We start from the raw sequence: 12,471 nt of genomic DNA, 5'->3' as shown, positions 1-12,471 counted from the left end.
CTTTCCCTCGCAATGATTGTGAGATAACGCAAATGTTTTTTCTTGTTTTTTTTTTTTACATTTTTTTTCAAGGGGACGCAATTTTTTTCAAACGAGTTGATGTATGTACTTCAGCTTTGGTGAAACCAAAAGTGACGAGGATGGAGTGTCTACAGCAGTGGGAACTCTTAATTGAATTTTATTTCGAAAAGGTATTGTCGTAGACATGTATGCTATGGTACCGCCGCCTCTCACCCGCGCATTCGAGGCTACAGTATCCAAACTGATCCAGAAGTACATAAATGCGTAAAAAAAAAAAGAAAAAAAAAAGCCGTCCACTCGCAAAAAACTTTGCATTAACTTGCATTTATTGCGAGGGAAGACAAACGGTTTTGCGAAGGATCACAATCTTTGTAAGAGATCGCAATTTTTGTGAGGGAGCGCAAAGTTTATTTGCGAGGGGATGCAAATGTTGCGAGGGATTTTTTTTTTTTGCGAGAAAACAGTTTTTTGCGAGGGAACACAAATTATCACCCACCCCCCCATCATGTCGCCTTAGGGCTCCATAGTCATTTAAAAAACAAAAAAAAATACCTTCTATATTTAGTTTGAAAAGTCTGAAAATTTGTTCAATAAACATGATTTAAGACATTACAACAAAGTCAAGATTGGCATTTGTTTATTAAAAAAAAAATGCCGATAATATTTCCCCCTCACAAATTAAGCTCATTAAGTGTTTACCGTGAGAAGAATGCCACTTTTATTAATCCCCTGAGAATGTAAGATGTAACGTTGCAACAAATATTAATGTTTTATTTATTTGAGAGACAATTCGTTCTTTTCACACACAGTCAACAACCCCCCCCCCAGTGAAAATAAGCCGGTTGGATTGCAGTCTTAGCAGCCTCTAAATACAGATTCCTAAACACACAATGACTAAGCTGCTGAGCAGTGTCACGAAACAGGGATTTGATGACAAGAAACAAAAAGCTGAAAAACAGTTCCACCTGCTCTCCATTTTGTGAAGGATGGACCGAAACCGCTCAAAACGTGAGGCACGAGGTTGCAGGGAGCGGGTGATGGTTTCGATTCGACTCGATCTCTGGTTGAGCAACCGTAAGGGACGCAAACACATGAGAGGAGAGCCAGGATTTTTGCAATGACAATCTAATCATAAGCCATGCACAAAACGACTTTAAAGCAAACTTTAATTATTAGTAACTATTGTTCCTTTAAGACCATTGCTTTAAGGCTTATGTTTTCCCAGACCAAGCTGAGCTGTTCAACAAGACGATCAAGTCCACAAACAACTTCTTCCAGCAACTCTTTCCAGCACCAACTTTTGCGTCACAAAGCACACCTCTGTTGCCTAGCAACCGAGATGACGGAGGATAACAATCATGAACGGTAACATAACGTCGCGATTGGAGTCTTCTGTGAAACCCAATACGGAAAAGTGCACCGCACCGTTTCCCTTTGGTCTCACTAGTCCTCTATAAAGACTCTTGGGAAAACAATTCAATAGAAATACATAGATGTCATGATAGTTGAGCCCATAAGGGATTTCAGTGATAAACAGGTTTACTAAATGGTCTGTGTGGTATGTGTGTGTTGTACGGGCAAACATTTGTTCAGAAGTCACACTGCGATGACAAATGCAAACTTAGCAGCCTAATAGACTTGGAGAGTTTTTAATGACGTGGGTGTCATTTAAGTTTAAGCATTAAGGTCACACAACAAATTTAATGCAGTATGTATAGGTAATATCTTGACAATCACACATTCCGACTCTGACACCTGCAATTCGGACAACTACCCCATTGTGTGTAGTAATGGGCAATCAGGTGCATCAAGCATGTGTGTGTGCACCAACGAGCAAGCTAATATGTCTTCACTTGATCTAAAACTATTTTTTTTTCCCAAATCCCCCCCCCATCCAAAGGAGGAGGAAGAAACACAGTGAAATGAAGCATGATAACAGAGGTAGCGTTAGGAGGAGAGAGGAGAGGGGGGTTCAGCTGTATCACCACACAGTAGGTGGCCCGGGTTACGCCGGGGTCAAAGGTGGGACGATGCAAGACGGGGGCACGCGGGGAGAAGGACTGTTTGTGCAGCCTTCACAATGGGTGGACGTCACCTGTTTACACACGCGTACACTGACTGCATCACAGAGGATGGAGCTTGTGCAATAATGAGCACAATTTAATTGGAAGTCATAGAAAAGTAAAGCATGATATTAGATGAAAGTGAATATTGACATACACAATATAATTATGCCCAGAAATGGCCTAGTGGGGGACAACACAAATTTAACTCTGATAAACTGCAAAACTCCAAATATTTTTCAGCTCAGCTAGCATGTAATGCCATGTTTTGCTTCTTTGATTTATTTATTTTTGTTTTGTTTTGTTTTTTGTTATAATGTTACCAGAAATATGAGCAAAAGGACAAATGTGATAATGACTATGGAACAGGTTCGTTATAGGTTTTGGAATATTAATTTTAGTTAGTTTTTGTTTCGCTTTGAGTTTGTTTTTGTTTTTTTTAACGTTAGTTTTAATTAGTTTTCGGGGCAATTTTGTTTTTATTAGTTTTAGTTACTTAAAAATTCTTAGTTAGTTACTTCTGTGTGACACACTTTCAAACGTCCTTCTTCCGGTTAATATCAAAATAAATATACTTAAAAGCATATTTAAAATCAATCCCAAAGGCTCATGCATTAAATTAATTATGAAAGACTAAAACGAAGGACATTTTCGCTATAATTATAGTTAGTTTTAGTTAGTTTTGTAAATGTAGTTTCAGTTAGTTTTCTTTTTTTTTAAACACATTTTCGTTTTTATTTTATTTCATCAACAAAAATGTTTTTTTAATTTTAGTTTTAGTTATTTCATTATTTTTCGTTAACTAAAGTAACCTTGATGTGGAGTCTAAAATTGAATTAATTGAAAAAGAAATACAAATACGTGTTGAAGTTGTCAATAATCAAGCAACAACAACTTAACAGCAGTTAACTATATTTTACACAACTCTTTACATAAAGAATGTTAAAAATCACTGACTAATGTTGCCGCTCTACTATGGTATCCATTACATCCCGTGATCAACTATGAGCAACCAAATTCTTGTGTTTACACTTGAATATGATGGGTGAGCTCAATAACAAATGTGGCACATAGATATGTGGGGACTGCGCATGTGTGTTGTGAAGGTGTGCTGCCTTTGAGCAAGATGGTAGCTGGAAATAGTTAGCATTCAAAGCATTAAAAAATAAATAAATACAAAAGATGAGTAGTATGGTTAATGATTCCCATCTTGGCAGTGTATCAACGCCTATGTTGTTGATACAATGACCTGTGTCGCACTCCATCACGCATGGCAACAAAAGAAGGGAGTTAGCAAACTTCAGCCGCAGCTAGCTAGCTAGCTAGCTAGCTAGAAACTGTAAGGCTAGTCAGAGGCAACAAGAAGTTACTTACAGCATCAACAGGTGTAAAATATATATATTATTTTGGAAATGTACAAGAAATAACTATTCAATTCATTTGGGAAGTCATTCATTACTGTCAACAGAATAGTAAATTGGGATTTAGTATGCGAGTCCCAACTGTAGTTTATGCAACAGTTAACGTTATACATGTTTATGAAAATTAAGAATGCTAAACTGCGACATAAAACATTTCCTGCACAGAAAGTTTTACTCTGGACCACCTTAATGCCATTTACATAAGTGCCTATGAGTGAAATGGTCTAGCCAACATTATTTCTTGAAGCTACATCACGCCAGCGCCTAATACTCGGTTGAACATTAGAGGAGCCACTGAGGGAGGCCAATAGAGGGGAAAGAATGGCACCATTGTGCTTTGCAGGTATGTGTGTGTTTGTCACAAACACAGAGAGCAGCGGTGAGGAGAGATCAGATCTTCTTACAGTTATTTCATAAACAGCAACATAATAGTACAAACAGGTTCCTTCCATGCAGCCACGCTTGTCGTTTACTGGGCAACTTCTGCAGCGCTTACTGGATTAGGCTTGTGACACACACACACACGCACACACCCACGCACAGAGTCGCATACACACCAGACTTAGTGTTCCGTTTCCCATCATGAACATGAGATGGTCATGTGACGGTCATGTGACAGATAGCTGCTATGCTGTTTCTCTGTGTTGAATGATAACAACTCTTTAAAATATAAACTGTATACACATTTCTTTCGCGCTGAATTTTCTTTTAATACCAGCTGCTCTTTTTTTTCCCCCTCCTGAAACTTGGTATGGCGACGAGGCAATTGCTGATATCGCGCTTAAGAAAAAAAAATAAAAAATAAATAAAACTTGAGATATGAATTCCTGTCTTGAATGACCGTGTCCCGTTTTGCAAAAGAATAGCGATCATGTGAGATGAGATACTAAATCTTTGTGTTTCCTTATAAAATAATCTGTCATCAGGTTTGACCAGTATTAGGGTACAAGGAAGTAGTGCGGCTATAACAATAAGAAATTAAAGAAAAAAATTGTTTTTCAACTCAAAATTCCATGTCCTGCACTGACAAGTGAGTTGTTAATAACTTTTACCCATGACTAATAGTTGATGTTGTTTCTTCAAATTGTCTGATCAAATCAGGAAAATGAATGAATACAATTATGAAAATGGTCAATATTTTTATTTTTAGGAGTGTTCAATACCAGTTTTGTCCCCCCCAGAACGATGCCAATACAAGTACTCTTGAGTAGTCACCGATACTAACACCACGTACTGTTGCCACTCGTACTTTTGATAAATAAAATTTCCTATTGTATCCCAATATAGCATTTTCCCTTAAAATTGCATGAAATTAGTGACAATTTTCTATTTTAAGAGGTCAGTTGCAGATACCGATACAAATCCCTAATATTTTTCATTAATAGCCAACACATCTTTTGTCACTTTCATTTCCTGCTTGACAACAAAATCACTAACTCACAGTTTGGCAAGGGTGATGATGAACAATTTTAATTTTTGGATTCAACTTTAGTGACCCCCAAAATTACTTACAAATTGTCTAGAATAAATCTGATTCTAATGTGATAGAAGCAGCTTGCATGATCATACATAAACTTTTCAAATTCTACAGTCATTTAACCAGAGTCAAATGCATGCTATTACCTTACACATCCAATGTCCTTGTGACCCTCGAGCGTGCGGCATCACATACAGAACCAATCTCGTTTGTACATCAACAAGATGGCCAAGGCTAAAGCGGCGCCCTGCTTAACCAGTTTTGGAAAAACACATGCACAAGATGACGAGACAAGACAACGCCGAATCACGCACACACCTCTGCACAAATAAACACAGTCGCTGTCCCATAACCTTGCAGTGAAGGTTAGCGCCGTTCAGCTGGGTCAATGTGAACACTGGACCAGCTGAAGAAATGTCCTTCCAGATACCCAACTGTGTGCGTCTCTATCAAGCCAGTGAGAAAAACAGACCAACCTGGAGGATGGCGGGGGAATGTGTCGTCGTCTCGCGTACTTTTGCTTCTTCTGCCAAACAGTCCAGGGTCACGTTCTCATCTTCACTTCCTGGTCCTTTTCACCCTGATGTTGTCCCTCAGGTTCTGTGTGGTCTCTCGTTGGCTGCCAAGGCGCCTCCTGTCTTCAATGACAGCCCCCCCACCACCACCACCACCGGGAGCACAATCAGAAATGTTCTCTGACACCGTTAACATACAAAGTATCAAACAGGCGCTCTGACAAAAAAAGAGGACACGCAAGAGTTTCTGTTCCTCTTTTGCTGTTTTTTTGGATTCTGACTCAGATCCTCTGTTTGCCTCTGCTCCAGTCACGACAGCACTTCTTGTAGACGCAACAGCAGGAGACGAGAGCAGAATTTTTTTTTTTTTTTTTTTTTAAGAGTGGGATATTAAAGCCTACAAGGTCTTCAGATGGAGGAGAGAGGGAGTACAGAAGGTGAAGGAGGGAGGGATGGAGGGCAGCGGTAATTAGTGAGTTTGTACCTGACTCTCACTGACATAAGCCCCACATTCCTTGGAACCCAGGAGAGGAGGAGAGGGGGGGGGGGGGGAAGAAAAAGAGGGGAAAAGTTCCAGCACACTTAATGAACCCCAGGAACCCATCAGAGGTTCCTTCCACACACAACCCACCACCAACACCAGCACACTCGAGGACAAAATCTACCTTACAGCACACCATCGCTGACTTGTCACTGCAGCTTTCAGGTTGGACGTCACATAGACGCTGTCACACTTCTCCGTCCATCCGTTGTCTGCCTCTCTTCTCGATCCGTCGTTCTCTTTCTTTCTCTTTGCACCTGTGTACGGTGTACACACTGGCTCCTTCACAAAACTCACCAAACCAGAATGGGACTGCCCAAACCCCCAACACTGCTCCCTCCCTCCCTTCTCGCCTATCGCTCCGGATGGGAAATGCTATCCTTGTGTGTGTGTGTGTGTATGTGCGCGTGGTTCGAGCCAAACTTTGTCCTAGTTTGTGTGCTTATGTGAGTCTGCGTGCTTAACGACAAAAACCCGAATCGTATCCGCCAGAGCAACATTCCACCTAAGGGCTATACACACCTTAGTACAAGCCTTCACTAAAGGATCACATCCACCGCAAAGCCCGCAATGCGATTGGCCACAGGTGAGTTTTACACTCACTGATGTTACACCGCCGAGGTCACCACCACACGCTGCCTTCATGCTATAGGGTTTCCCTCCCTCCCTCCCGTGACGCCGATCCCGCTGAAATGACAGCTTTCAGGAATAACAACTCGCATACTCTCACATTTCCCTCTCCATGTTGTGAACCCAAGGAGAAGATGGCCGCCGTCGACTGTGGGGTGGGGGTGGGATTGAAAACTCTCACATGGGCCGTTTCTGGTTCCTTTTGGGGGTTTCCGCAGATTTTGAAGCCAAAAAATCTTGATATTTTACTTTATGTGATTATTATTCTTTAATTGATTAATTGATCAAGTAGTATGGGAAAACTGATTTGAATCCATTTCCTTGATTTTCCTTGATTGACAGGACTGGCCATGTGGTACACAGGGGAATTGCCTGGTGGGCCGATGCTGTGTTATTTAATAATTTTTTTCCCTTCCATTTTACTCCCAAAGACCAGCCCACATTTTAGAGCTTGCATTATGAGTGTGTTGAGCAAAATTCTTGATATGTGTGCATTTCATTTTAGAGTATGAATCCCTGATTGGGACTGGGGAGTTTGATGAAGGAGAACTTAATTTGTGTTCTGATCTCAACCACATTGAGCACATTCGATATGAACTAGAACACAGACTACGAGCTAGGCCCTCTCACAGATCATCACATATATTGTTCTGGATGAATAGAAAAAAAAATCCTTCGCTATAAACAATATTACTGTTCGTAAGTCTTCCCAGATATTTCCTGTAGCTGTTACGACCAGATGTCCCAAAGGTTTTGTGTACAACAATTAGAATGCTGAAGAAAATAGTATTTTCAATATGCAACATTTTTCATAGGGGCCACAAATCCAGTGGTGAGCCGTGTATTTGGTACCTCGGCCTTTAGTAAGGAATTACCAGATTGAATTACCGCTTTCCTCCATTCTACCCCCAAGAGACCGGCTCACAATTTATAGAGCTTGTATTAAGTGTTGAGCAAGTCACAATCATAACAATCATTAATAATCTACAAAAATGTGATAAAACAGTACACAACTGTGTCACATACATTATACTAGTGATAGGGATGTAACGATAAGGGCAATATCGTGATATCGTGATATTAAAACTGCCACAATATCGTCGTCGTCATGTTCACAATATTTAAAAGGAACACCTGTTAAAAAAAAAGTCAGGTTGATTTTCATTTGTGCAGTTCTAGCACCCTCCAGTGGCTAGTTTATTAGTGAAATGTAATTTTCATTAGGGATGTTTTGGCCTTCTATGTTTAAAATCTATGCTAATTGTCAGATGAAAGGGAACCTAAGAGATCAACGTGTGCTTGCATTAGCAAGTAAGTGCCTCAATATTGTTATTAGAGATTGTAGGTGGTTTATATGCATTGCTGTTATGTACAAAAGCACAATATTGTGCTTTTTTTTAGTATGAGCTCTTTTTTTTTTACAATATTGTGACCTTTTTTAAATATTGCCAACCCCCACCCCCCGACAATATCGTGATAATTATACATTATACTTGTGTCATACTCTGCAAAGATTATGATTATGAAATTGATTAGCGTGAAGGTCACTGACTGTAGACATGTTTTGCTCGTCGAAGTTCACTGTAACAGGGTTTGCTCTGAATAACCAATCAGAAGACAGAAAAACGCGGACATCATTGTGGGGCCAGCTAGATGACCCTGTGAGGCAAATTTGAAATCTGATAATTTAAATAAATAAATATGAATAAACATGTACTGGATGACTGCACAACTGGTGAGTTTTTTTCTTCATCCATACCAGTCGTTCATATGTATTTTATTCATCACTTCCGCACCCACTATTTAACCTCGTCATAGCGCATGTTTGATCTTGCAGAGTCGTTTCAACACGCTGCACACCAGCATTCCCCTTTCACTCAACCCTGTGTGTGCGTATGTGCTTACTTACCTGAAGATCTCGCAGGAATCAAAGTGGGGCGGGACCACGCACTTCCTTCTTCCTTCTCTCCGGCTCTTCGCAAACACCTTGTCGTCATGGAGATGAGGCCAGCCAGAGCTGCTCCGAGCACTAAGGCAACCGACAATGCCGAGGATAGAAGAGAGGAAGCTGGGTTTCAGTTTAGAGCAGCAACACACATCCACATGCATCGGTTAGGGCGCGCACGCACAGTAGGGAACTTGTGTGAATAGGAAACTGAGATTGAGTCAGATGTGCTCACACAGAGAAGTAACGTTTCAACAGAGTGGCTGAACTCTGCGCTGGGAGGTGGCGGAGGCCGTTGGATGCGTTGCTCAATGCGCAAATGCTTACTTAACACATATTTGTTTACGTAAAACATTTATTGGCCCTTGTGTGTACAAGCATATGGCATATGAGAAAAGACACTAATTTACACTGTGACCAAGAAACAAGAGTTCCTCCCAAGGTGTCACCAAGACAATGTAATCATCGAATAAAAGTTAGTGTCATACACTCATAATTTCAGTGCTGATAAATGAAAGTTTGTGTTTCATTAATTTAGACAACATTTGCATACAAGCTCACAGCAGCAGTGCAGCAGCATTTTGACAAACACAAATAGTTAGGCTAGTTTGCTAGTCGGACTTAAATCTGACTTTTAAGATCCAGTGGGACGAAAGTGAGGTGGAAAATATGCTGTTTTGTCCTCTCTGTCTGTTTTGGGAAACTTCCTGTGTCAGAATTTTTGCTATATTTTTAGCATGAACAACTATAATACACTTTGGACTGGAACTCTTAAACACCATTAGCTATTCTGTATGTAAATTACAGAGTTATATCAATTTTTGAGTCCAATATTTGCTTTAATTAAATATCACATTTTGAGCTGTAAGTTGTGTAATTGATTCATAAAACATTTTATAGATGTGCAGTGGTTAAAATAATGCATATTACATCAAGAAACCCCCCCGATACTGATTATTGAAGGATTTATCATCAATTCTGCTTTTTACCTGTAGTATCAAATTCGGACACAATTTTTTTTGCATAATAATAATAATAATAATAATAATAATAACTAGCTTCAACAGATTAAGCACTCAAGTTTAAACATGAGCAAAAATGTTAAAGAAAATTTCACTGTTAGGATTTGTGGGCGATTGTGGACCCAAGTGGAGGGAGGCAAAGCAAGGCGTGGCAGGGGTGCTCTTCATCATGACTTTAATTTAAATGTAAAACACACAAAGTACAACACAAGATACAAAGTACAAACAAAAGCAGGGAATAAACGTATTAATTGCAAACTAAACAGGCAGGAGTCAGAGGCACAGGAAACAGGGTGTGACAAAAACATCCATCCAGCCAGCCATCCATTCATTTTCCCAACCGCTCACTCCTCACAAGGGTCGCGGGGGGTGCTGGAGCCCATCTCAGCTGGCTATGGGCAGTAGGCGGGGTACACCCTGAACTGGTTGCCAGCCAATCGCAGGTGACAAGGACATCAAGGGGAGAAGAAAGAAGGAGGGGAAAAAAACAAAAAAAAAAACAGCAGCATGACAGGGTGAAAACAACAATGAACTGACGCAGACCGACGGAAGACAAGAGACTAAATACACACACTAATTGACACAACGAGACACAGCTGGGCAAGACACAAGTGGCAGAGGGTGCTGATTGGTTGACACATGAGGAAGGGCAGGCAAACACAGGTGGACAAGACAAGGCAAACATAACAGAAACGCAAAGGAACATGATGACAAACTCAAAACTAGAACCCCAACAAAAGCAAAAAAACAAACAAACCAAAACCCAACCCAAACCATGACACTCACTGGAAAATCTTCAAAATCACAATTTCCTTCACTTTGATTCAATGGTAAGTATTTGAGGCATGCCGTTTTGGATTGTCCCATGTACGGTGTCCTAATTGTTGTAGTGAAAAAATGTATCCACCAGGGGGTAGAAGACAAGTATCAGATTGTTCACAATAAGGTTTTGAGGAAAGCTTTTACCCTATGATGATACTTGTTATTAAATTTGATGCATTTGGCAATTTAAGGCAATACAAATCTGACATCAAGTCCTCCTTGCCAGTGGGTGGCACTAAAATACGGTGGTGTAATGAATCGTACAGTATTTATATTTTCCCACATGGAACTGCCTCACAGTGCACATTATACATCACTGTCATGACTCTTATCAATGTTGTGGCCTTGTTTGAATTGTTCTGCCACATCATGCACCATTTTCTGTCATTCCAAATATGAATAAACAAGGAAACGCCAACAAATGAGCTGTGACGCTTAAATAAGGTGAAAGTTTTGACCTGGTACTTTTCCACTTAAGCAACTACAAGTACGGTAGATGTGCAACTTCATGTAAAGTCATTTGAAGGGCACGCTGAGCGTGTGTGCGTGTGTGTTGGTATGGCATCTCATACATTGTAATTGGCTTTTGATGAGTGAGACAGATCAAATCCAAACTGATTATCATCGCCAACACGCACACACACGAGGTTTGCCCTTGTGATCAAAATGGAGTAAAATTTTACCGACTCGTCCACATAACACATGAGCACAAAATCCAGCATCTTATATTGGAAAAATTTCACAGCACCAAACAAAAATCTCACACAAAGTACGTATGAAATACTGTCATTTTACTCTTAATGTACTAACTTAAATCTTTGTTGTATAAACGGCAAAATGGCTTAAAATTGTGCCACCTACTGCCATCTAGTGGAAGAACATTTAACAGTTCTGCCTGTCACTATACATGGCTGGCATAGATAGATGGACAAAATATATTATTTGTCGCAAAAAAATCAACTTGGGTCTTTTTCCCGTGGCACAATGTCACAATGGTTGGGATCACTGAATTATACAAATCAGGTGCAACATCTTATCGAGAGCTTTATGTAGGACTCCAAGACAAATCAAGGTCATAAAACTAATTCATTGAACAACAGACAAGGCGAGTATATAAACTAAGAGTGTGAACGTTTGAACTACGCATAAGCGCACTGACTAAAGCAAGCAGCATTGTAAAGATTAGAACTTTATTGAGAACATTCCAAGTCGGCTTAAGCCTGCCTGCACGAGCCGCCATCTCCCTCTGGGCCGATTATTGAATATGGTGTTATACACACACACACGCACACATACAAATGTGGCCACACACTAACACAACACACACTGTACAAAGCAAAGCAGAGTCCTGTTGTGAGGCGACATTGATGACGCGTGTTGGACGGGATAATCTCTCCAGCTGGACTCCCACCCGTGGACAAATGAGGCTCATTTGGATGAAAAGCATGCTGTGGTTTTTCCACTCTCTTATTAAAAAGCACTTCCTTTTTTGAAAAAGTAACTACTCAATTTGAAACCAAACAATGGAAAATAACAAAAAGGGAATCAAATGTAATCTTGAAGGCTCACTGCTTATGTACTCTATGCCTATTCCAATGAATGAAAAATGTCTCTCTCTGCTGGTATCATGGGAGAGTAACAACATACGCATATGTATAGTACACATATTAAAAATCATTCTAGGTGACATACTAGTTCTAAATAACAGTCAGAGTTAGTGCAAATCCTCCAGTTCTGCTTGAAAAAAAAATAGATGGCACGAAAAGCCTACTAGATCATCTGCAGTTTATTTGGGGGTTAATCAGATGTCCTTTAAATGATAGTGTTAATCATGACTAGTTTAAATATGATTGGAAAATTCTGAATACTGCCACATCCCTACTTACAAGAGGGTATGCACACTTGTGCAATCACATATTATCTGTTGTTTCTTTTTATTTATTACTGGTTTGTTGGGTCTCTCAGGAATATGTTCTATTGTAACAATATTGTGTAATTACTAAATAAATGAAAT

At 40.0% G+C, this 12,471-nt stretch overlaps 1 protein-coding gene across 14 annotated transcripts in view; it reads right to left on the bottom strand.

The window, feature by feature from the left end:
• The window catches only part of rbm47 (RNA binding motif protein 47), a 44,486-nt gene that overhangs the window by 23,183 nt on the left and 8,832 nt on the right, over nucleotides 1–12,471 (bottom strand). For 9 of the 14 annotated variants that reach the window (XM_077524628.1, XM_077524625.1, XM_077524629.1 and 6 more), the window contains exons 1-2: nucleotides 6,163–6,295; nucleotides 5,459–5,620 (exon numbers count right to left, since the gene is read on the bottom strand). The gene's annotated coding sequence lies outside the window, so the exon portion shown is untranslated. Of the gene's footprint in view, nucleotides 1–5,128; nucleotides 5,412–5,458; nucleotides 5,621–6,162; nucleotides 6,340–8,577; nucleotides 8,698–12,471 lie in introns of those variants that run through there. The other 5 variants (XM_077524620.1, XM_077524617.1, XM_077524618.1 and 2 more) reach the window with 5 other exon arrangements.

The sequence above is a fragment of the Festucalex cinctus genome, chromosome 6 (assembly GCF_051991245.1).
Source record: "Festucalex cinctus isolate MCC-2025b chromosome 6, RoL_Fcin_1.0, whole genome shotgun sequence".
In the NCBI taxonomy this organism is placed as follows: Eukaryota; Metazoa; Chordata; class Actinopteri; order Syngnathiformes; family Syngnathidae; genus Festucalex; species Festucalex cinctus.
This window is presented reverse-complemented; position numbering and strand designations above follow the sequence as displayed.